The sequence below is a fragment of the Syngnathus floridae genome, unplaced genomic scaffold (genome assembly GCF_059516105.1).
Source record: "Syngnathus floridae isolate MCC-2025c unplaced genomic scaffold, RoL_Sflo_1.0 HiC_scaffold_59, whole genome shotgun sequence".
NCBI classification, from domain to species: Eukaryota; Metazoa; Chordata; class Actinopteri; order Syngnathiformes; family Syngnathidae; genus Syngnathus; species Syngnathus floridae.
Window position 1 is genome coordinate 143,476 of NW_028284088.1, and position 25,695 is coordinate 169,170.

The 25,695-nt window shown below is 46.2% G+C and overlaps 2 long non-coding RNA genes across 2 annotated transcripts; both read right to left on the reverse strand.

Annotated features, from left to right (window-relative positions):
* Positions 1–20,276: 20,276 nt before the first annotated feature.
* On the reverse strand, positions 20,277–21,381 carry LOC148378185 (uncharacterized). The gene is made up of 4 exons (XR_015856118.1): positions 20,928–21,381; positions 20,773–20,843; positions 20,532–20,636; positions 20,277–20,400 (listed from the first exon to the last, which is right to left on the reverse strand). It is a non-coding gene; the product is annotated as an uncharacterized LOC148378185 (long non-coding RNA).
* Positions 21,382–21,757: 376 nt separating this feature from the next.
* LOC148378186 (uncharacterized) lies at positions 21,758–23,088 on the reverse strand. Its single transcript, XR_015856107.1, has 4 exons — positions 22,966–23,088; positions 22,514–22,707; positions 22,276–22,389; positions 21,758–22,044 (listed from the first exon to the last, which is right to left on the reverse strand). It is a non-coding gene; the product is annotated as an uncharacterized LOC148378186 (long non-coding RNA).
* Positions 23,089–25,695: the final 2,607 nt, after the last annotated feature.

The window sequence follows — 25,695 nt, forward strand, 5'->3', positions numbered from 1 at the left end:
GTCCGTAGTGTCATAAAGTACAGTTCTGTGAATGTGTGATGCAGAGTTCAGTTTAGAGCTCAACAGTTCTAGTGTTCAACAGTCTGATGACAGCAGGGAAAAAGCTGTTGCAGAACCTGGTGGACCTGCAGCGGATGCTGCAAACCTCTTCCCAGAGGGCAGCAGGGAGAACAGTCCATGGTGGGGGTGTGATGGGTCATTGATGATGTTACGGGCACGGGACATGCAGCGCTGAGATGAAATGTCCTGAATGGAGGGAAGAGGAGCCCCTATGATCCTCTCTGCTGTCCTCACCACTCTCCTCACGTTCTTCCAATCGGAGGCGGTGCAGCCTCCACACCACACAGAGAGACAGCTTGTCAGAATGCTCTCTATGGTGCTCCTGTAGAACGTCCTCATGATGGGTGGGGGCAGGTGGGCTCTCCTCATCCTCCGCAGGAAGTACAAGCGCTTCTGTGCCCTCTTGACCAGTGCCGTAGTGTTCATAGTCCAGGTGAGGTCTTCTGTGATGTGGACCCCCAGGAATTTGGTGGTGCTGACCACCTCCACAGCTGAGCTGTTGATGATCAGTGGAGCGTGGTGAGGCTGTTTTTTCCTGAAGTCGACGATGATCTCCTTCATCTTCTCCTCATTCAGGATCAGGCTGTTTTCTCTGCACCAGCCCACCAGCTGCTCCACCTCCTCTCTGTAGTCCAGGTCGTTGTTGTCTCTGATGAGCCCCACCACCGTTGTGTCGTCTGCTGACTTCACGATGTGATTGGTGGTGAACCTGAGGACGCAGTCGTGTGTCATCAGGGTGCACAGCAGGGGGCTCAGGACGCAGCCCTGAAGGGAGCCTGTGCTGAGGGTGATGACATCAGAGGTGTTCTGTCCGACCCGGACTGACTGAGGTCTGTTGGTGAGGAAGTCTAGCAGCCAGTTGCGAAGGGGGGTGTTGAAGCCCAGGTGTTCCAATTTTCCTACCAGATGCTGTGGGATGATGGTGTTAAACGCTGAGCTGAAGTCCAGGAACAGCCTCCGCACATGGGTGTTCTTCTCCTCCAGGTGAGCCAGGCTCAGGTGAAGAACGGAGGAGATGGCGTCCTGAGTGGAGCGGTTTTGCCGGTCGGCAAACTGGAACGGGTCAAATAATAGGGGGAGTCTGGAAACGATGTGACCTTTAAGCAGCCTTTCGAAGCACTTCATCATAACCGGAGTCAGTGCAACAGGCCGGTAATCATTAAATGAGGTGATTTGAGGTTTCTTCGGCACCGGAATGATGGAGGCAGTCTTAAAGCACGCCGGCACTGTGGCTTGGCCCAGCGAGGTGTTAAAAATGTCTGTGATGACCCCAGCCAGATGACTTGCACATTCCCTGAACACACGCCCAGGAATGTTGTCGGGGCCAGGGGCCTTACAGGGGTTGACTCTCCTCAGGGTCTTCAACACATCGGCGGAGTCAAGGCAGAGTACCTCCTCTTCCTGATGGGGGACAGTTTTAACTGCTGGAGTGCCGTTTAGTGCCTCGAACCTCCCAAAGAAGTTATTTAGACCATTTAGAAAGTCAGCATCAACTACACCCACCGGGGGGGGGGAGGGTGAGTTGTAGTCTGTAATCGCCCGTATGCCTTGCCACATACTCCTGATGTTTTTGACGTCGTGGAAACGATCCTGAAATTTTCGACTGCGGTCTCGCTTCGCTATCCTGATGGCACGGTTCAAGTTGGCTCTCGCTGTCCTCAGTGTCTCCTTGTCGCCAGACTTGAAGGCAGAGTTCCGCGCTCGTAGCGTTTGACGTACCTCCTCAGTCATCCAGGGTCGTTGGTTGCCCCGGGTGATGATATTCTTAGTGGTGCTGACGTCCTCGGTGCATTTGTTGATGTAGGCTGACACAGTCATGGCACACGCATGTCTAATCTACATCGGGAAAACTGGGAGGGAGGGAGGCAGGCAGGGAGGCAGGCAGGGAGGCAGGCAGGGAGGCAGGCAGTGTCTGTCTGTTGAGGTTTTCACCTTGTTCTTCTCCTGCTGAAGTTCTAACTGGACGTCCATCAGTTTGGTTCTCAGCTCGTCATTGGCGGCCTGAAGGGCGTCCGTTCGCTCCGCCTTGGCCCGCCCTGCCGGAGCTCGTTTGGACATCTCTTACTCGAGTCTCGCCCGGTCGTCAGTCAGAGATCACAACATTTGTACCTGGAGAGCACAAACGCAGCGCTGTTTTCCACTGGCTTCGAACTCAACTTCAATCGGTACCGTAACTTACAACATCATAAACATAGAACTAGCTTGACTTATTCATTGAATAAATGCATTTGGTTCTTCAAAACTGCATCACGCAACATAGCGTGACCGAGACGGCCGTTATCCACCTGCGTGAAGTTATTTGGTGAAATGAATGAGATGTTTAAGACACCATCGTTCTGTCTCTATGTAGATGAAGGGAAATAATCGATTGCTGAAGGTCCAAAGGTGTTGTGATAAACAAATAAACATATTAGTGATTAGTGACATATTTGTGATAAACATATTAGGCAGGATAATCACATATGTTAACGTGACTGCCCACACTGTATTTATTTATGGTTATTTGTTAAATCGAGTACTGTTAGACATGAAATAGGAAGTGTTTAACATAAATGGAAGACGAAAGGGGTACTCACCATTGTAGCTCCTGCTGGTCAATGATACGAGCCTCTTCTTGCAGTGGAAAACATACAGCCAACAAACACCGTGGAACCTAAAGGAATGAAATTAAACATTAACATTTAGCCTCAACCAACATTCACAGATACAACGCAACGCAAACTACACAAACGTAAATCTTTTTAAACACAATGAGTTGTACTTACCGTGTACGCTCTAGACGGTCCACTTGCAAGCAGAAAATAAAGATATTTCTGTTGATAATCGTCGTGTTTGTATCCGGTGTCTCGCTCAAGGCCATTGCGCCCACAGATTTGAATTTTGGCGAGAGTTCAGCCTATTGACGTCATTTCCGCGGTGTAATACCCGCATATCTGAAACGGCAAAGTTAAGAGTAGAGTTAAATAAAGTTTTTAGTCAACGCAATAATTTACAACCGTTGACCAGTCGAAATAATCGTCGAAATTTGGCGTCTGTGGCTGGAAGCAGACGCCGAGTTCGACATTCCTCCCAAACGCCACACTCCCTCGCTTTTCAGGGCTAAAAAAAAACAGTTGTAATTACCTTGTACGCTCTAGACGGTCAAGTTGCAAGCTGAAAACAAAAATATTTGCCTTGTTAGTCATCGTGTTACTAACCGCTGTGTCTTGTTTGCCAGAACTGCCGCTTTCCTACTTCCTGTTGCAAGCCACGCCCACGGATTATAATTTTGCCGTGAGTTCCGCCTATTGACGTCATGTCCGCGTCACATGACTGCGACGTAATATTATCTAAAACTGTTTGTGCGGTATTGTGTTGTTCTGTGCGGTATTGTGTTATTCTGTGCGGCGTCGTGTTGTTCTGTGCGGCGTCGTGTTGTTCAGTGCGACGTCGTGTTGTTCAGTGCGGCATGGTGTTGTTCAGTGCGGCATGGTGTTGTTCAGTGCGGCATGGTGTTGTTCAGTGCGGCATAATGTTGTTCAGTGCGGCATAATGTTGTTCAGTGCGGCATGGTGTTGTTCAGTGCGGCATGGTGTTGTTCAGTGCGGCATGGTGTTGTTCAGTGCGGCATAATGTTGTTCAGTGCGCCATAATGTTGTTCAGTGCGGCATGGTGTTGTTCAGTGCGGGATGGTGTTGTTCAGTGCAGGATGGTGTTGTTCAGTGCGGCATGGTGTTGTTCAATGCGGCATGGTGTTGTTCAGTGCGGGATGGTGTTGTTCAGTGCGGCATGGTGTTGTTCAGTGCGGCATAATGTTGTTCAGTGCGGCATGGTGTTGTTCAGTGCGGCATGGTGTTGTTCAGTGCGGCATGGTGTTGTTCAGTGCGGCATGGTGTTGTTCAGTGCGGAATGGTGTTGTTCAGTGCGGCATGGTGTTGTTCAGTCCGGGATGGTGTTGTTCAATGCGGGATCGTGTTGTTCAGTGCGGGGTGGTGTTGTTCAGTGCGGGATGGTGTTGTTCAGTGCGGCATGGTGTTGTTCAATGCGGCATGGTGTTGTTCAGTGCGGGATGGTGTTGTTCATTGCGGGATGGTGTTGTTCAGTGCGGCATGGTGTTTTTCAGTGCGGCAAAATGTTGTTCAGTGCGGCATGGTGTTGTTCAGTGCGGCATGGTGTTGTTCAGTGCAGGATGGTGTTGTTCAGTGCGGCATGGTGTTGTTTAATGCGGCATGGTGTTGTTCAGTGCGGGATGGTGTTGTTCAGTGCAGGATGGTGTTGTTCAGTGCGGCATGGTGTTGTTCAGTGCGGAATGGTGTTGTTCAGTGCGGCATGGTGTTGTTCAGTGCGGCATGGTGTTGTTCAGTGCAGGATGGTGTTGTTCAATGCGGGATCGTGTTGTTCAGTGCGGCATGGTGTTGTTCAGTGCGGCATGGTGTTGTTCAGTGCGGCATAATGTTGCTCAGTGCGGCATGGTGTTGTTCAGTGCGGCATGGTGTTGTTCAGTGCGGCATGGTGTTGTTCAATGCGGCATGGTGTTGTTCAGTGCGGCATAATGTTGTCCAGTGCGCCATAATGTTGTTCAGTGCGGCATGGTGTTGTTTAGTGCGGGATGGTGTTGTTCAGTGCAGGATGGTGTTGTTCAGTGCGGCATGGTGTTGTTCAATGCGGCATGGTGTTGTTCAGTGCGGGATGGTGTTGTTCAGTGCGGCATGGTGTTGTTCAGTGCGGCATAATGTTGTTCAGTGCGGCATGGTGTTGTTCAGTGCGGCATGGTGTTGTTCAGTGCGGCATGGTGTTGTTCAGTGCGGCATGGTGTTCAGTGCGGAATGGTGTTGTTCAGTGCGGCATGGTGTTGTTCAGTGCGGGATGGTGTTGTTCAATGCGGGATCGTGTTGTTCAGTGCGGGGTGGTGTTGTTCAGTGCAGGATGGTGTTGTTCAGTGCAGGATGGTGTTGTTCAGTGCGGCATGGTGTTGTTCAATGCAGGATCGTGTTGTTCAGTGCAGCATAATGTTGTTCAGTGCAGCATGGTGTTGTTCAGTGCGGCATGGTGTTGTTCAATGCGGCATGGTGTTGTTCAGTGCGGGATGGTGTGTTTCAGTGCGGCATGGTGTTTTTCAGTGCGGCATAATGTTGTTCAGTGCGGCATGGTGTTGTTCAGTGCGGCATGGTGTTGTTCAGTGCGACATAATGTTGTTCAGTGCGGCATAATGTTGTTCAGTGCGGCATGGTGTTGTTCAGTGCGGCATGGTGTTGTTCAGTGCGGCATGGTGTTGTTCAGTGCGGCATGGTGTTGTTCAGTGCAGGATGGTGTTGTTCAGTGCAGGATGGTGTTGTTCAATGCGGCATGGTGTTGTTCAGTGCGGGATGGTGTTGTTCAGTGCAGGATGGTGTTGTTCAGTGCGGCATGGTGTTGTTCAGTGCGGAATGGTGTTGTTCAGTGCGGCATGGTGTTGTTCAGTGCGGCATGGTGTTGTTCAGTGCAGGATGGTGTTGTTCAATGCGGGATGGTGTTCAGTGCGGGATGGTGTTGTTCAGTGCAGGATGGTGTTGTTCAGTGCGGCATGGTGTTGTTCAATGCGGCATGGTGTTGTTCAGTGCAGGATGGTGTTGTTCAGTGCGGCATGGTGTTGTTCAATGCGGCATGGTGTTGTTCAATGCGGCATGGTGTTGTTCAGTGCGGCATGGTGTTGTTCAGTGCGGCATGGTGTTGTTCAGTGCAGCGTAATGTTGTTCAGTGCGGCATGGTGTTGTTCAGTGCGGAATGGTGTTGTTCAGTGCGGCATGGTGTTGTTCAGTGTGGGATGGTGTTGTTCAGTGCGGCATAGTGTTGCTCAGTGCGGCATGGTGTTGTTCATTGCGGGATGGTGTTGTTCATTGCGGCATGGTGTTGTTCAGTGCGGCATGGTGTTGTTCAGTGCGGCATGGTGTTGTTCAGTGCGGCATAATGTTGTTCAGTGCGCCATAATGTTGTTCAGTGCGGCATGGTGTTGTTCAGTGCGGGATGGTGTTGTTCAGTGCAGGATGGTGTTGTTCAGTGCGGCATGGTGTTGTTCAATGCGGGATCGTGTTGTTCAGTGCGGCATGGTGTTGTTCAGTGCGGCATGGTGTTGTTCAGTGCGGCATGGTGTTGTTCAGTGCGGCATAATGTTGTTCAGTGCGGCATAATGTTGTTCAGTGCGGCATAATGTTGTTCAGTGCGGCATAATGTTGTTCAGTGCGGCATAATGTTGTTCAGTGCGGGATGGTGTTGTTCATTGCGTCATGGTGTTGTTCAGTGCGGCATGGTGTTGTTCAGTGCGGCATGGTGTTGTTCAGTGCGGGATGGTGTTGTTCAGTGCAGGATGGTGTTGTTCAGTGCGGCATGGTGTTGTTCAGTGCGGCATGGTGTTGTTCATTTCGGCATAATGTTGTTCAGTGCGGCATAATGTTGTTTAGTGCGGCATGGTGTTGTTCAGTGCGGGATGGTGTTGTTCAGTGCGTTATAATGTTGTTCAGTGCGGCATGGTGTTGTTCAGTGCGGCATGGTGTTGTTCAGTGCGGCATGGTGTTGTTCAGTGCGGCATAATGTTGTTCAGTGCGGCATAATGTTGTTCAGTGCGGCATGGTGTTGTTCAGTGCGGGATGGTGTTGTTCAGTGCGGGATGGTGTTGTTCAGTGCGGCATGGTGTTCAATGCAGAATGGTGTTGTTCAGTGCAGGATGGTGTTGTTCAGTGCGGCATGGTGTTGTTCAGTGCGGCATAATGTTGTTTAGTGCGGCATGGTGTTGTTCAGTGCGGGATGGTGTTGTTCAGTGCGTTATAATGTTGTTCAGTGCGGCATGGTGTTGTTCAGTGCAGCGTAATGTTGTTCAGTGCGGCATGGTGTTGTTCAGTGCGGAATGGTGTTGTTCAGTGCGGCATGGTGTTGTTCAGTGCGGGATGGTGTTGTTCAGTGCGGCATGGTGTTGCTCAGTGCGGCATGGTGTTGTTCAGTGCGGGATGGTGTTGTTCATTGCGGCATGGTGTTGTTCAGTGCGGCATGGTGTTGTTCAGTGCGGCATGGTGTTGTTCAGTGCGGCATAATGTTGTTCAGTGCGCCATAATGTTGTTCAGTGCGTTATAATGTTGTTCAGTGCGGCATAATGTTGTTCAGTGCGGGATGGTGTTGTTCATTGCGGCATGGTGTTGTTCAGTGCGGCATGGTGTTGTTCAGTGCGGCATGGTGTTGTTCAGTGCGGGATGGTGTTGTTCAGTGCAGGATGGTGTTGTTCAGTGCGGCATGGTGTTGTTCAGTGCGGCATGGTGTTGTTCATTTCGGCATAATGTTGTTCAGTGCGGCATAATGTTGTTTAGTGCGGCATGGTGTTGTTCAGTGCGGGATGGTGTTGTTCAGTGCGTTATAATGTTGTTCAGTGCGGCATGGTGTTGTTCAGTGCGGCATGGTGTTGTTCAGTGCGGCATGGTGTTGTTCAGTGCGGCATAATGTTGTTCAGTGCGGCATAATGTTGTTCAGTGCGGCATGGTGTTGTTCAGTGCGGGATGGTGTTGTTCAGTGCGGGATGGTGTTGTTCAGTGCGGCATGGTGTTCAATGCGGAATGGTGTTGTTCAGTGCAGGATGGTGTTGTTCAGTGCGGCATGGTGTTGTTCAGTGCGGCATAATGTTGTTCAGTGCGGCATGGTGTTGTTCAGTGCGGCATGGTGTTGTTCAGTGCGGCATGGTGTTGTTCAGTGCGGCATAATGTTGTTCAGTGCGGCATGGTGTTGTTCAGTGCGGCATGGTGTTGTTCAGTGCGGCATAATGTTCAGTGCGGCATAATGTTGTTCAGTGCGGCATGGTGTTGTTCAGTGCGGGATGGTGTTGTTCAGTGCAGGATGGTGTTGTTCAGTGCGGCATGGTGTTCAGTGCGGGATGGTGTCTTTCAGTGCGGCATGGTGTCGTTCAGTGCGGCATGGTGTCTTTCAGTGCGGCATGGTGTCGTTCAGTGAGGCATGGTGTTGTTCAGTGCGGCATGGTGTTGTTTAGTGCGGCATGGTGTTGTTCAGTGCGGGATGGTGTTGTTCAGTGTGGCATGGTGTTCAGTGCGGCATGGTGTTGTTCAGTGCGGTATCGTGTTGTTCAGTGCGGTATCGTGTTTCTCAGTGCGGTATCGTGTTGTTCAGTGCAGTATCGTTGTGTTGTTCGTATTGTGTTTAACACTTAGCCTCTAACACTTAGCCTCTAACACTTAGCCTCTAGCATCTAGAAGGTAAATAAATAGGAAGGAAGGACTCACCGGTGACGTCTTCGCCCACGTCCAAGCGTTGTACTTTGTATTTTCATCCTTCTGACAGTGGAAAACATAGCCAACAAACACCGTGGAACCTAAACGAATGAAAGAAAACTATCATTTGGCCACAACCAACATTCACAGATACAACACAATGTGACGTGCGGGGTTGAGGTTAAAGGTTGAGTGAAGGGCCCTCGTTTTAAACTACTTTTTTGAAAAGGATTGGGAACAAGTAAGACGTATTTAATTTATTTAATGGGAAGTAGTAAGAGCTATTGAATTTAATCTATGTATTATATTCTATTGTATTGTATTCTGTTGTATTCTTTTGGATTGTATTCACACTAACCCCACTAAAACTTCAGCCCACAAAAACTCGCCTCTGGCGCCTAGCCTCTGGCACTTAGCCTCTAACACTTAGCCTTTAACACTTAGCCTTTAACACTTAGCCTTTAACACTTAGCCTAGAAGGTGAATAAATAGGGTTAAAGGTTGAGTGAAGGGACCTCGTTTGAAACTACTTTTTTGTAAAGGAGTGGGAACAAGTAAGACGTATTTAATTTATTTAATGGGAAGTAGTAAGACTTATTAAATTTATTTAATCTACTTTTCTTCCCAGGCAAAATTTGATGTGCTGCAATTCCAAATTTCCAAAGTGAATGAAGGAATGAAGTCCTTTAAATTATGATTTTGTATAAATACTAGGCATTAACACAAAATCGACGGCACAAAATGGGCAGACTTTACTTGTTTGAAAAGGACTGGTTACAAGACAGACTTTTTTAATTTATTTAATGGGAAGAAGACTTATTTAGTTTAATTGATCTATTTTTGTTCCCTGCCAAAATTCGATTTGCTGCAATTCCAAATTTCCAAAGTGAATGAAGGAAAGAAGTCGTTTAAATTATGATTTTGTTTAAATACTAGGCATAGACACAAAATCTACGGCACAAAATGGGCAGACTTTACTTGTTTGAAGAGGACTGGTTACAAGACAGACTTTTCTGATTTATTTAATGGGAAGAAGACTTATTTAGTTTATTTAATCTATTTTTGTTCCCTGGCAAAATTGGATTTGCTGAAATTGTATTTTGCCAAATCTTGCCTTGAGACCTGATAGGAAGTATTAAACGCTTAGTTAAATCAATACAAGTTGGTAATAAGAGCGAGTAATGTTGGTTGAACCGATGAATGAAGGTTGAAAGCAATTTAAATTATGACTTTGTATAAATACTAGATATTAACAGAACATCTACTGCGCGAAATGGGCAGAGTTTACTTGTTTGAGAAGGAGTGGCTTATTCAAAACTAAGATTTATTTAATCTGTTTGTTCCCAGGCAAAATTGGATGTGATGCAATTCCAAATTTCACCACATGATGGTGCCCAATTTTGACTTCATAGGACATATTAAACACTTAGCTTGTTATTATGTTCAAGGTAATCAGATTTGTTTATTATTCTAATGGCCTCTTCAAAACTATTCTGGATTACTACTTTGGATCTATTCTACATTACTTGGCAACAACATACTCTGTAACAGATTAGGCAGTATAATCATATCTGTTAACTTGAGAGTGCCCACACTCAATCTACTTATCGTGATGTGTTAAATCAATTACTGTTAGACATTATTTGTCTGATAATCTACCAAATCTTTGAATTGAAGAATTTGTGATTTAATTAATAGCTTGTTGTTATGTTAAGGGTAATCAGACTTGTATATAATTCTAATGGCCTTCTTTTGAAAACTATTCTGAATTACAACTTTGGATCTTATATTACTTTGCAACAATCTACTCCGTGACAGATTAGGCAGTATAATCACATATGTTAACTTCAGTGCCCACACTGTATTTATTTATGGTTATTTGTTAAATCAAGTACTGTTAGACATGAAATAGGAAGTGTTTAACATAAATGTTATGGCTACTCACCATTGTAGCTCGCTCCTGATCAATGATACGAGCCTCTTCTTGCAGTGGAAAACTTGCAGCCAACAAACACCGTGGAACCTAAAGGAATGAAATTAAACATTAACATTTCGCCTCGACCAATTTTCACACGTACAACGCAACGCGGCTACACTTCTGCTATTACAAACGTAAATCTCCTTAAACACAATGAGTGTTACTTACCGTGTACGCTCTAGACGGTCCAGTTGCAAGCAGAAAATAAAGATATTTCTGTTGATAATCGTCGCTGCTCAGTGGCTCACGGCCATCGCGCCAACAGATTTGAATTTTGGCGGAGGTTCGGGCAATTACGTCATATCCGCGGCATTTGACTGCGACGTAATACCCGCTTATCTGAAACGGCAGTTAAAAGTAGAGTTACATCAAGTTTTCTTGGAACCTAAACGAATGAAAGAAAACTATCATTTGGCCACAACCAACATTCACAGATACAACACAACGTGCGGGGTTGGGGTTAAAGATTGAGTGAAGGGCCCTCGTTTTAAACTACTGTTTTGAAAAGGAGTGGGAACAAGTAAGACGTATTTAATTTATTTAATGGGAAGTAGTAAGACTTATTAAATTTATTTAATCTACTTTTCTTCCCAGGCAAAATTTGATGTGCTGCAATTCCAAATTTCCAAAGTGAATGAAGGAATGAAGTCCTTTAAATTATGATTTTGTATAAATACTAGGCATTAACACAAAATCGACGGCACAAAATGGGCAGACTTTACTTGTTTGAAAAGGACTGGTTACAAGACAGACTTTTTTAATTTATTTAATGGGAAGAAGACTTATTTAGTTTAATTGATCTATTTTTGTTCCCTGCCAAAATTCGATTTGCTGCAATTCCAAATTTCCAAAGTGAATGAAGGAAAGAAGTCGTTTAAATTATGATTTTGTTTAAATACTAGGCATAGACACAAAATCTACGGCACAAAATGGGCAGACTTTACTTGTTTGAAGAGGACTGGTTACAAGACAGACTTTTCTGATTTTTTTAATGGGAAGAGGACTTATTTAGTTTATTTAATCTATTTTTGTTCCCTGGCAAAATTGGATTTGCTGAAATTGTATTTTGCCAAATCTCGATTTGAGACCTGATAGGAAGTATTAAACGCTTAGTTAAATCAATACAAGTTGGTAATAAGAGCGAGTAATGTTGGTTGAACCGATGAATGAAGGTTGAAAGCAATTTAAATTATGACTTTGTATAAATACTAGATATTAACAGAACATCTACTGCGCAAAATGGGCAGAGTTTACTTGTTTGAGAAGGAGTGGCTTATTCAAAACTAAGATTTATGTAATCTGTTTGTTCCCAGGCAAAATTGGATGTGATGCAATTCCAAATTTCACCACATGATGGTGCCCAATTTTGACTTCATAGGACATATTAAACACTTAGCTTGTTATTATGTTCAAGGTAATCAGATTTGTTTATCATTCTAATGGCCTCTTCAAAACTATTCTGGATTACTACTTTGGATCTATTCTACATTACTTGGCAACAACATACTCTGTAACAGATTAGGCAGTATAATCACATATGTTAACTTGAGAGTGCCCACACTCAATCTACTTATCGTGATGTGTTAAATCAATTACTGTTAGACATTATTTGTCTGATAATCTACCAAATCTTTGAATTGAAGAATTTGTGATTTAATTAATAGCTTGTTCAGGGTAATCAGACTTGTATATAATTCTAATGGCCTTCTTTTGAAAACTATTCTGAATTACAACTTTGGATCTTATATTACTTTGCAACAATCTACTCCGTGACAGATTAGGCAGTATAATCACATATGTTAACTTCAGTGCCCACACTGTATTTATTTATGGTTATTTGTTAAATCAAGTACTGTTAGACATGAAATAGGAAGTGTTTAACATAAATGTTATGGCTACTCACCATTGTAGCTCGCTCCTGATCAATGATACGAGCCTCTTCTTGCAGTGGAAAACTTGCAGCCAACAAACACCGTGGAACCTAAAGGAATGAAATTAAACATTAACATTTCGCCTCGACCAATTTTCACACGTACAACGCAACGCGGCTACACTTCTGCTATTACAAACGTAAATCTCCTTAAACACAATGAGTGTTACTTACCGTGTACGCTCTAGACGGTCCAGTTGCAAGCAGAAAATAAAGATATTTCTGTTGATAATCGTCGCTGCTCAGTGGCTCACGGCCATCGCGCCAACAGATTTGAATTTTGGCGGAGGTTCGGGCAATTACGTCATATCCGCGGCATTTGACTGCGACGTAATACCCGCTTATCTGAAACGGCAGTTAAAAGTAGAGTTACATCAAGTTTTCTTGGAACCTAAACGAATGAAAGAAAACTATCATTTGGCCACAACCAACATTCACAGATACAACACAACGTGCGGGGTTGAGGTTAAAGATTGAGTGAAGGGCCCTCGTTTTAAACTACTGTTTTGAAAAGGAGTGGGAACAAGTAAGACGTATTTAATTTATTTAATGGGAAGTAGTAAGACTTATTAAATTTATTTAATCTACTTTTCTTCCCAGGCAAAATTTGATGTGCTGCAATTCCAAATTTCCAAAGTGAATGAAGGAATGAAGTCCTTTAAATTATGATTTTGTATAAATACTAGGCATTAACACAAAATCGACGGCACAAAATGGGCAGACTTTACTTGTTTGAAAAGGACTGGTTACAAGACAGACTTTTTTAATTTATTTAATGGGAAGAAGACTTATTTAGTTTAATTGATCTATTTTTGTTCCCTGCCAAAATTCGATTTGCTGCAATTCCAAATTTCCAAAGTGAATGAAGGAAAGAAGTCGTTTAAATTATGATTTTGTTTAAATACTAGGCATAGACACAAAATCTACGGCACAAAATGGGCAGACTTTACTTGTTTGAAGAGGACTGGTTACAAGACAGACTTTTCTGATTTATTTAATGGGAAGAGGACTTATTTAGTTTATTTAATCTATTTTTGTTCCCTGGCAAAATTGGATTTGCTGAAATTGTATTTTGCCAAATCTCGATTTGAGACCTGATAGGAAGTATTAAACGCTTAGTTAAATCAATACAAGTTGGTAATAAGAGCGAGTAATGTTGGTTGAACCGATGAATGAAGGTTGAAAGCAATTTAAATTATGACTTTGTATAAATACTAGATATTAACAGAACATCTACTGCGCAAAATGGGCAGAGTTTACTTGTTTGAGAAGGAGTGGCTTATTCAAAACTAAGATTTATGTAATCTGTTTGTTCCCAGGCAAAATTGGATGTGATGCAATTCCAAATTTCACCACATGATGGTGCCCAATTTTGACTTCATAGGACATATTAAACACTTAGCTTGTTATTATGTTCAAGGTAATCAGATTTGTTTATCATTCTAATGGCCTCTTCAAAACTATTCTGGATTACTACTTTGGATCTATTCTACATTACTTGGCAACAACATACTCTGTAACAGATTAGGCAGTATAATCACATATGTTAACTTGAGAGTGCCCACACTCAATCTACTTATCGTGATGTGTTAAATCAATTACTGTTAGACATTATTTGTCTGATAATCTACCAAATCTTTGAATTGAAGAATTTGTGATTTAATTAATAGCTTGTTCAGGGTAATCAGACTTGTATATAATTCTAATGGCCTTCTTTTGAAAACTATTCTGAATTACAACTTTGGATCTTATATTACTTTGCAACAATCTACTCCGTGACAGATTAGGCAGTATAATCACATATGTTAACTTCAGTGCCCACACTGTATTTATTTATGGTTATTTGTTAAATCAAGTACTGTTAGACATGAAATAGGAAGTGTTTAACATAAATGTTATGGCTACTCACCATTGTAGCTCGCTCCTGATCAATGATACGAGCCTCTTCTTGCAGTGGAAAACTTGCAGCCAACAAACACCGTGGAACCTAAAGGAATGAAATTAAACATTAACATTTCGCCTCGACCAATTTTCACACGTACAACGCAACGCGGCTACACTTCTGCTATTACAAACGTAAATCTCCTTAAACACAATGAGTGTTACTTACCGTGTACGCTCTAGACGGTCCAGTTGCAAGCAGAAAATAAAGATATTTCTGTTGATAATCGTCGCTGCTCAGTGGCTCACGGCCATCGCGCCAACAGATTTGAATTTTGGCGGAGGTTCGGGCAATTACGTCATATCCGCGGCATTTGACTGCGACGTAATACCCGCTTATCTGAAACGGCAGTTAAAAGTAGAGTTACATCAAGTTTTCTTGGAACCTAAACGAATGAAAGAAAACTATCATTTGGCCACAACCAACATTCACAGATACAACACAACGTGCGGGGTTGAGGTTAAAGATTGAGTGAAGGGCCCTCGTTTTAAACTACTGTTTTGAAAAGGAGTGGGAACAAGTAAGACGTATTTAATTTATTTAATGGGAAGTAGTAAGACTTATTAAATTTATTTAATCTACTTTTCTTCCCAGGCAAAATTTGATGTGCTGCAATTCCAAATTTCCAAAGTGAATGAAGGAATGAAGTCCTTTAAATTATGATTTTGTATAAATACTAGGCATTAACACAAAATCGACGGCACAAAATGGGCAGACTTTACTTGTTTGAAAAGGACTGGTTACAAGACAGACTTTTTTAATTTATTTAATGGGAAGAAGACTTATTTAGTTTAATTGATCTATTTTTGTTCCCTGCCAAAATTCGATTTGCTGCAATTCCAAATTTCCAAAGTGAATGAAGGAAAGAAGTCGTTTAAATTATGATTTTGTTTAAATACTAGGCATAGACACAAAATCTACGGCACAAAATGGGCAGACTTTACTTGTTTGAAGAGGACTGGTTACAAGACAGACTTTTCTGATTTATTTAATGGGAAGAGGACTTATTTAGTTTATTTAATCTATTTTTGTTCCCTGGCAAAATTGGATTTGCTGAAATTGTATTTTGCCAAATCTCGATTTGAGACCTGATAGGAAGTATTAAACGCTTAGTTAAATCAATACAAGTTGGTAATAAGAGCGAGTAATGTTGGTTGAACCGATGAATGAAGGTTGAAAGCAATTTAAATTATGACTTTGTATAAATACTAGATATTAACAGAACATCTACTGCGCAAAATGGGCAGAGTTTACTTGTTTGAGAAGGAGTGGCTTATTCAAAACTAAGATTTATGTAATCTGTTTGTTCCCAGGCAAAATTGGATGTGATGCAATTCCAAATTTCACCACATGATGGTGCCCAATTTTGACTTCATAGGACATATTAAACACTTAGCTTGTTATTATGTTCAAGGTAATCAGATTTGTTTATCATTCTAATGGCCTCTTCAAAACTATTCTGGATTACTACTTTGGATCTATTCTACATTACTTGGCAACAACATACTCTGTAACAGATTAGGCAGTATAATCACATATGTTAACTTGAGAGTGCCCACACTCAATCTACTTATCGTGATGTGTTAAATCAATTACTGTTAGACATTATTTGTCTGATAATCTACCAAATCTTTGAATTGAAGAATTTGTGATTTAATTAATAGCTTGTTCAGGGTAATCAGACTTGTATATAATTCTAATGGCCTTCTTTTGAAAACTATTCTGAATTACAACTTTGGATCTTATATTACTTTGCAACAATCTACTCGGTGACAGATTAGGCAGTATAATCACATATGTTAACTTCAGTGCCCACACTGTATTTATTTATGGTTATTTGTTAAATCAAGTACTGTTAGACATGAAATAGGAAGTGTTTAACATAAATGTTATGGCTACTCACCATTGTAGCTCGCTCCTGGTCAATGATATGAGCCTCTTCTTGCAGTGGAAAACTTGCAGCCAACAAACACCGTGGAACCTAAAGGAATGAAATTAAACATTAACATTTCGCCCGGACCAACATTCACACGTACAACGCAACGCGGCTACACTTCTGCTATTACAAACGTAAATCTCCTTAAACACAACGAGTGTTACTTACCGTGTACGCTCTAGGCAAAATTGGATGTGATGCAATTCCAAATCTATCTGAAACGGCAGTTAAAAGTAGAGTTACATCAAGTTTTCTTTTTTAATCAACACAATCATTTACAACCGTTGACCAGAAAGAATCGTCGAAATTCGACGTCCCCCACAAACGCCACGCTCACTCGCTTTTCAGGGCAACAAAAGTACTTCTTTTTAAAAACGATGAGTTGTACTTACCGTGTACGCTCTGGACGGTCCAGTTGCAAGCAGAAAATAAAAATATTTCTCTTGTTAGTCGTTTGTTACCATCCGCTGTGTCTTTGTCAACATCGCCGCCATTTTCCTACTTCCTGCTGCGAGCCACGCCCACGGATTTAAATTTGGGCGGAAGCTCTTTCCATTGGCGTCGTTTTCGCGTATAGCAAATCCGATTGGTTGGGAAGGGGGCACGGTTATGCAGCCGAGGGGTCCTGTGATCGGTGGGATGTAAAGTAGGCGTCGACGTCACGTCCGCGTCACGTGACCACGACGTGGCAGACGTCATATAGCAACCGCTGTTTTGTTTAGTAGACTTACAGTTGTTATGCATTGACATAATGGCGCACACACCAAATAGATTTAAATAAATTAAATAATTCTTCTGCCCACTCTCTTTTAAACAAGTTAACTCTCCCCGCGGATTTGAATTCCGGTGAAAGTTACGCCCATCGACGTCACGTATGTCACGTGACCACGACGTGGCAGATGTCATATAGCAACCGCTGTTTTGTTTAGTAGATTTACAGTTGTTATGCATTGGCATAATGGTGTGCACTCAAAATAGATTTAAATAAATTAAATATTTCTTCTGCCTACTCCCTTTTAAACAAGTTAACTCTGCCCACGTCCATTGACGTCTTGTCTGCGTCACGTGACCACGACGTAGCGACGTCATATAGTAACCGCTGTTTTGACCAGTAGACTTAGTTATTATGCGTTGACATAATGGCGCACTGGTTAGCATGGCCACCTCTTAAGCATGATGATGCGGGTTCGACGCCTGATCAATGTTAGCATGGAGTGAGCTGAAGTGCATGGCGCTGAAGATTTGAATCTTTGAAATGCGCTGAGGTCTGACATATCAGGCAGAATGGTTTGCCATCACGTTCAACAAAAAATAGAAACTTTCCCACTCTGATTAAAACGTCCTGTGTTCATCTACGTATTTTCGTTTTGCTGTGCATCTTTTCCCTGCCATTTCGAGAGCCCAATTGACACTCATAGTTTAAAGAAATGTGTTTGCCCATCCTACTTTGTGGAATTTCACCACATGCGCTTTTGACCAAAATACCAAATTGAACTCAAGGGAAGCCAACACGCACAACCCCCCCCCCCCACACACACACACACACACACACACACAAATGTTGATATGAACATAAAAGAGCCGCATGCGGTTCGGGAGTTGCGGCTTGGCCAAACCTGTACTATACAACTTTATTTGTATAAAATTTTCACAACAGCTGTCACACAAACAAAGCGGGAAAAACCGAAGACGTGCGTGTTCCGCCCACGCTGGATTTATTTGCACCTTTGAAAAGACACCGTATTGCCGCAGATGTGGCAAAGAGTACTTTTGGGCATCTGAGACGGAAGGATGTCCAAAGCATCACGTCACCTGCTCTGGTAGGCATGGTGGTGGGACGTTGAGGTCAACCGCTTTGGGGTTGGCTGACTCTTTGATCGCAGGATGCCACACACTTGAAGACAGAAGCAGAAAAGCAGAGCTAAATGCAAAATGTACTCACCGGTGACTCCAATTTTTTTCCCCCCTGAAGAAACAGCTGGACGGGTGGCCCCGGCTGGCCAGTGGGACTCTTGTTATTCTGACCCTTTTTAGTGCGCGTTTGGGGCAACAACCGTTTTTTGTGGCGCTCTCTTCTGGTTCAAAAGTGCCCTGCATGTGAATTTGCTTTTCCTGCCTTCTGATTGGATGAGCGCCGGTGTGACGCGGTGCCTCTGTCACCGTGGCGGGGGGTATACGTTGGCATCGGAGCGTCTGCCAACGTCTGAGACCGGCTGGCAGTGTATCGGAGGTGTCGAGTGCGGTGCCGCTGGAGCTCACTCACCAGCTGGTGTTAGGGCCACAGAATGAAGGCCAAGGAGAAGAATAGAAAGAGAAACAGAAACTTCTCCTCCAATTGTTTGATTTGTCTCTTCTGAGCTTCGATGAATTCTTTCAGCTCTTTGTTCCTCTAGGACGGACAAATGGAAAGTGGCATTCAAAAGCCAGTAAGCGTGCAAGTAAGTGCCGGGCTGGCTTTGGGCCCTTACCTGTTGCGCGCTGTGCAGCAGATCCATTCTCTCTTGGAGGATGCAAGCGTCGCGCTCCCTCAACTCGCACATCAGGGCTCGCTTCCATTGGTCCACGGCGCTCCTAAGCTCTTCTCTCTGATCCGCCGTCAGCACGTCATTCACGCCAGCGTGGCTGGCTTTTTCGCCGTCCGTGGCGGGGCAGTCCCGCTGCGGTAGCGCCTCGTACAACATGGCCTCCAGCTCCAGGATCCTCTGGGCCGCAATCCTCGTCCATCAGTGGTCCGGCGGGAGATTTGAGGGCGGCTTACCTTATGAGCCTGGTCCATGGAACACTTCCTGAAGTCCAACTCTTCATCCAGGTAGCCCTTCTGCTTGCAGAACATATCCTAGCACAGCTCAAGGTCAGAATTGTTGGGGCACATTGCCGGAGTTCCCCTTGGCTGATGTCGCGTGTCTGTCTACCTTCTCACTTTCAATGTCCAACATCTTCTGTTGAAGTGTTGACTTGGTCACTTTGATGTATTCTAACCACTGAGGAAAGGCTGCTGTCACATAAGCAGAATGCGAGAGCGTGCGTGGACGTGCGCGTTACCTTCTCGGCTAGGGTGAGAAGGGTCCTGGCGTGAATCACGACCACCTGCTCCTCGCTGGTGAGATTCTGCAAGAGCCCAAAGGCACAGCGTCAACAAGCTTCTTTCAGCGCAAAGCCTTCCAAAAGTCACATTTGAGCCGCCGAGTCTCGTGGAGTGCGAACATAAGGAGTTCGACATACACTTACGGCGTTATAGCCCAGGATGTCCAGCTTCTTCATCAGATCACTGATGACGATGTCCGGGGGAAAGGCGCAAGGAGCAATGTAAGGTGTTCTGGGACCTCGGGTTAAGGTTAGGGTTGCGAGGGACGCCTTACGTACGCTCACGCCCTCGGCCTCGCAGTAGATCTGCAAAGGGCTGAGGCCGTCTGGGAAACGGACTTGCAGAAACTTCAAGACGGGGGAGCGCCACTCCCTCTCCTGAAAGGCAGAGGCATGCATCCGTCCGTCCGTCCGTCCGTCCGTCCGTCACATCTCTGGCCTCAACACGCTTGTGCGAGTCTTCCCACCTCCAGCTCCAGGATGCGGAACTCAAGCAGTTCGTTTTGGTCTCGGATATCCTGGATGTGCTCTTTCAGACGCGCTTCTTCCGCCTCCATCCGCCTGACCTGAAAAGACAGTCAGACCTCATCTGCGGGGCTTCCCGACAGGTGTGACGCCAAGCGACTCCGCCCAGCGCCTTTCTTTCCGTCACCTTTTCGGCCAACTGCTGATTGCTCTGACGCAGCAGCTGCTTCTCCTCCACCCACTTGACATTCTAGAAGAGACAAACGCGTGGACAGCTTTGGAATGTTGTGTCATTTTCATCCACAAATTCTTTGGTTGACTGGAAAATGACATTTTCTTTTCTCCGCATTTTCCCAGCCACGTTCGGGGGGGGGGGGGGGGGGGGGTTGGTCCAGTAATGCCAGACGGATGAGTGACTGAAGAATGTAGCTATTTTGTCTGAGAAAAAGGTGTGCTCATTGATGAGCTTACCTGTCCTTGTTGCTTCAGCGCTGACTCCAGATCTGCTACTCTGCTTTGATAGTGACCCATTTCTACCATCAGCTTTTCTCTGGTCTGAAAGGAGGAGGAGGGAGGCTCCTCCTCCTCCTTTCAGACCAGAGAACACCCGAGGCTGGGTGAGAACGGGGAGGCTGCGACCCGGCCGGGGGTTGCGGGAAGGGGCGCCACCTTGATCTCCTTCTCGGCGTCGTAGTCCCCTTTCGCTGGTCTGGGCTAGCAGAGCGTAGGCTCGTTGCAGCGCTTGATATTCTTGCGTCAGCTGGCGGTAGCGAAGCTCCGCCTCTTCATGCACACACCAATAGTACCAGAATCAGTCAGACCGGCGACAAAGCACCCGCGACGCAAAGACGAGTCCGATTCCAGGCTGAAGAGGAATGTTTGGTGCCAATACGCTGGCAGAAATGGCGGGCTACCTCTTCGGGTTCCGTGTCGGGGGTTCTGTCGGTGTGAAAAGACAAGGACGATCCGTCCGAGTCCACCAACACGTCTTCGTCGTAGCCGTAAAATGTTTCGATGACCTGCGGGCGCGGAAGCAAACATCTCTCTGAACAAACTGAAGCGACACCTCACGATGAATCGACGAGAGGAACGATAGCGAGAAAAAGGCCATTTCATCTTGCGCAACACCAAGCAGCCGCAAACAAACAGACTCACCTTACAGGACCTCACGCTTTGTTCCTCCTCAGAGATTCTCGACGTCGGTATCGTAGCAGCAAATCTCTCTCCTGTCGACACAAATAATCCGCCTTTGAGATTCTTTGGATGCAAAGGGAACGAACGGCTCCGGCGCAGAAACAAACGCGACTCACAATGACATTTCTGACATGAGCTCCTGTCTCCAGAGCCTGAAAAACACGTCACCGGCGATGATTGGAGGGACGCTCGTCTTTTCCAAAAGTGACAACTACAGGGTGTGTCAGGGTTTTCCAGATTATCTTTATCGTATCATTGTGTTGCTTTGACTTTGACTGCGACCTGTAATAAATAATATTATTTATCCCTTATTTATCCCTATCGCTTATCCCTTCCTACACAAAGTCGTAAAACACCCCTTGCTATGTTTTGACTAGAGGTCAAGGGCTTCCTCTATTCAATCCACTCTTACACCCACCCTGTTTCTCTTAATTAAAATGCTCGTGCAGGAGCCGAGAGTCAGACTTCATTCGTACAACGGATGGACTCTCCACCTGCAGGTGTCCAAAAGAACTTACTTGTCTCCCGTGTGGTTCTTGCAAAATAAGTTGGAGCGAGCGCAACTCTAACAGGGTGCATTTTGCCACTAGCTGCCTACGGACAATGACGTCGCGCTCGCGGCTCATGGTTGACGGGCTGAGCAGCCGGGCAAGTCCGTCGTTTTCAGCGCACAGCGAGTGGCAAAGGCGCTGACAAAACGGGAGCTTTGAGCTGCTGAAAACGGCAAAACAAGTCTAAAGCGTGTTCAAACGCGTGCGCACAATGCTCCTGCTTGAAAGGTCGGAATTTAAGGGGCCAATTTTTTGGATGGCGGCCGCCGGCCAAGCTTTGGACGGAAAAGGTTTCCTGGCGACAGCGAGCGAGCGCGGCGCTGCCGTACGTGCACCGAGTCGCCTGCCTGAAGACCTTGGACAAGTCGTCGATGATGTGCCGCTGCTCCACAACTTGAAGGAACTCCATTTCACCGTCCTGCTGGCCGCAACCGCGGTCCAGGTCATTGAGCGAACTAGGCCTTCTCTGTGGAACACAAATGCAGTGGACTCTGTTGGCACGCCGCCGTTGTCCGCGTCGACTTACCAAGCTTGCCATCTCCTCGTTCTCCTGGGTGACAAAGCGCACTTTGTTTTCAAGGCGACACAGCACCAGCGAGAGTTCTTCATTCTTCCTGCTCAGGCGTTTGTTTTTGTACAGGAGTGGCAGAAACTGGCTTTCTGTTTCTCTCAGTCGCTTTAGCTGCAAGCATGAAGTGCGGGATGTGAAAGACGCACAACACGCGGGCCAGAACGTATCCATTCCTTTTGCATCGGTTTGAACGGAATCGTGGCTTTGGCTCCCAATAAAAGACATCTACCAGGCAACCGACTCGCCGCGCCGCTCAACTAATAAGCAAGCGCAATGGGTGCCTCGCTGGATGGCGCGCATCAAACGTAGCGCAAACCTTCAAGCGTGCCTTCAATAAATTACCAGTTCATTGCGCTCTTCAGAAAGCAGGGCGTTTCGATCCTCCAGTTTCCTGATGACTGCGCTGAGCTCAGCGATTTTCAGATGAAACCGTCGCGTGTCCCGATCCTCCTGAGACTGAAAACGCCCCGCAACACACACACACAAGCACTCGTTCAAAGTTCAAAACTGTTTTTGTGCTACCTTCCTCCAGCAACGAACTAAGTCATGCGTACTGCAAGTGTGTGATGAGGTGGCTTACGCAATGAAGAGGATTGCTAGTAGCGGCGTTGACCCCACTTCCAGGGTAGTTTAGGCCCGCCCTTTGGGAATCCCTCAGGGCAGCGATCTGCTGCTCGGCAGCCTGAGTCTGCAGCTGAAGGCGGTGGACGTGGCCGGCCCCAGGGCTTCATCCAAAACACTAACCGCTCTGTCTTTCAGCTTGATCTCATCCGTCTGGATGTACAAACGGGGAGCGCTCAGGCAGGCGGGCAAACTCATTTGCCAGAATTGTGACAAAAACAAAGAGAGCAACCGGCCAATTTTTTTCTGGAATCGACTAGAACACCTTTGCTGTGACAAAAGCGAAGCGAGCAACCGGACATTTTCTTCTTGTGAAATAGAATAGAATAGAATGCCTTAGGTGTCATTGCACTGCAGGTATACAACGAAATTGGGAACATAGCCACGCACCGCGCATCTGATCAGTCCTACCAGTCGGCGGATCTCCCTCTCGCAGTCTCTCTTGGTTCGGCTCAGCTCCTCCCGATGCTGGTGATGAGCCGATCGGAGCTCGGCCGCTCGGGACTGCCAGGCCTGCTGGGCCGCTGCCAGGGCTTCTTCCGCGCTCCTGGTGGAGGCGACACCGCTCGGTCTCCCGACACCGCCGCGTCTCCTCCACCTCCGCCAGCAAAGCGCCCCCCCTCCTCACCTGAGCAGACATTGCGCCACACCGGGCCGTTGAGACCGCAACGGAGCGCCGCGACGCTTACTGGGGACAAGCTACACAATACGGTAGCGGCCGCATCGAAGCCCGACGTGGCGTGCGGATAGTCAGACACGGATAGAGCGGATCACCTTGTCCATGGAGCCGTCCCTCAGGCTGAGGACCAAGGCATTCAGTCGCTGGATCTCTCCATCTTTGATTTTGATCACTCTCATCAGCTCCATTTCATGCTGCCGCAGTAATGTCTCCCTGGTAATGGCTAACTCTTTCTGCTTCTCCTCATGGAGTTTGCTTTTGAGTTCCGTCATGGCGGCGGTGGCACGGTGGTGCTCCGCCCGCAGGTCCTGACTTCTCTCTCTCTCCAGACAGCTGACCTGACATGACTTAGACTTAGACAAACTTTATTGTCATCTTGTCTGCACATGGTGCATACAAAACGAAATTCCGTTGCATACGTCTTACAACAAAGTAGTGATATTGCAGTTGAATAGAAGTAACATATCCTATGAAAATATATATATATACATATATACTATATATATATATATATATATATTAAAAATAAGTATAAAGTGCAGCAGTGATAATTATGCAATAGTGCAAGTAGGCAAAACAGTATTCAAGAGTGTGCAGAGGAATGCTAAACCATGTATTAAACTTCTATTTAAAGGGTTTATACAAGTTCAGTAAAGTTGGTAGTGCGAGATAGTGCAAGATAGAGGTCCGTAGTGTCATAAAGTACAGTTCTGTGAATGTGTGATGCATTGTTCAGTTTAGAGCTCAACAGTTCTAGTGTTCAACAGTCTGATGACAGCAGGGAAAAAGCTGTTGCAGAACCTGGTGGACCTGCAGCGGATGCTGCAAACCTCTTCCCAGAGGGCAGCAGGGAGAACAGTCCATGGTGGGGGTGTGATGGGTCATTGATGATGTTACGGGCACGGGACATGCAGCGCTGAGATGAAATGTCCTGAATGGAGGGAAGAGGAGCCCCTATGATCCTCTCTGCTGTCCTCACCACTCTCCTCACGTTCTTCCAATCGGAGGCGGTGCAGCCTCCACACCACACAGAGAGACAGCTTGTCAGAATGCTCTCTATGGTGCTCCTGTAGAACGTCCTCATGATGGGTGGGGGCAGGTGGGCTCTCCTCATCCTCCGCAGGAAGTACAAGCGCTTCTGTGCCCTCTTGACCAGTGCCGTAGTGTTCATAGTCCAGGTGAGGTCTTCTGTGATGTGGACCCCCAGGAATTTGGTGGTGCTGACCACCTCCACAGCTGAGCTGTTGATGATCAGTGGAGCGTGGTGAGGCTGTTTTTTCCTGAAGTCGACGATGATCTCCTTCATCTTCTCCTCATTCAGGATCAGGCTGTTTTCTCTGCACCAGCCCACCAGCTGCTCCACCTCCTCTCTGTAGTCCAGGTCGTTGTTGTCTCTGATGAGCCCCACCACCGTTGTGTCGTCTGCTGACTTCACGATGTGATTGGTGGTGAACCTGAGGACGCAGTCGTGTGTCATCAGGGTGCACAGCAGGGGGCTCAGGACGCAGCCCTGAAGGGAGCCTGTGCTGAGGGTGATGACATCAGAGGTGTTCTGTCCGACCCGGACTGACTGAGGTCTGTTGGTGAGGAAGTCTAGCAGCCAGTTGCGAAGGGGGGTGTTGAAGCCCAGGTGTTCCAATTTTCCTACCAGATGCTGTGGGATGATGGTGTTAAACGCTGAGCTGAAGTCCAGGAACAGCCTCCGCACATGGGTGTTCTTCTCCTCCAGGTGAGCCAGGCTCAGGTGAAGAACGGAGGAGATGGCGTCCTGAGTGGAGCGGTTTTGCCGGTCGGCAAACTGGAACGGGTCAAATAATAGGGGGAGTCTGGAAACGATGTGACCTTTAAGCAGCCTTTCGAAGCACTTCATCATAACCGGAGTCAGTGCAACAGGCCGGTAATCATTAAATGAGGTGATTTGAGGTTTCTTCGGCACCGGAATGATGGAGGCAGTCTTAAAGCACGCCGGCACTGTGGCTTGGCCCAGCGAGGTGTTAAAAATGTCTGTGATGACCCCAGCCAGATGACTTGCACATTCCCTGAACACACGCCCAGGAATGTTGTCGGGGCCAGGGGCCTTACAGGGGTTGACTCTCCTCAGGGTCTTCAACACATCGGCGGAGTCAAGGCAGAGTACCTCCTCTTCCTGATGGGGGACAGTTTTAACTGCTGGAGTGCCGTTTAGTGCCTCGAACCTCCCAAAGAAGTTATTTAGACCATTTAGAAAGTCAGCATCAACTACACCCACCGGGGGGGGGGGAGGGTGAGTTGTAGTCTGTAATCGCCCGTATGCCTTGCCACATACTCCTGATGTTTTTGACGTCGTGGAAACGATCCTGAAATTTTCGACTGCGGTCTCGCTTCGCTATCCTGATGGCACGGTTCAAGTTGGCTCTCGCTGTCCTCAGTGTCTCCTTGTCGCCAGACTTGAAGGCAGAGTTCCGCGCTCGTAGCGTTTGACG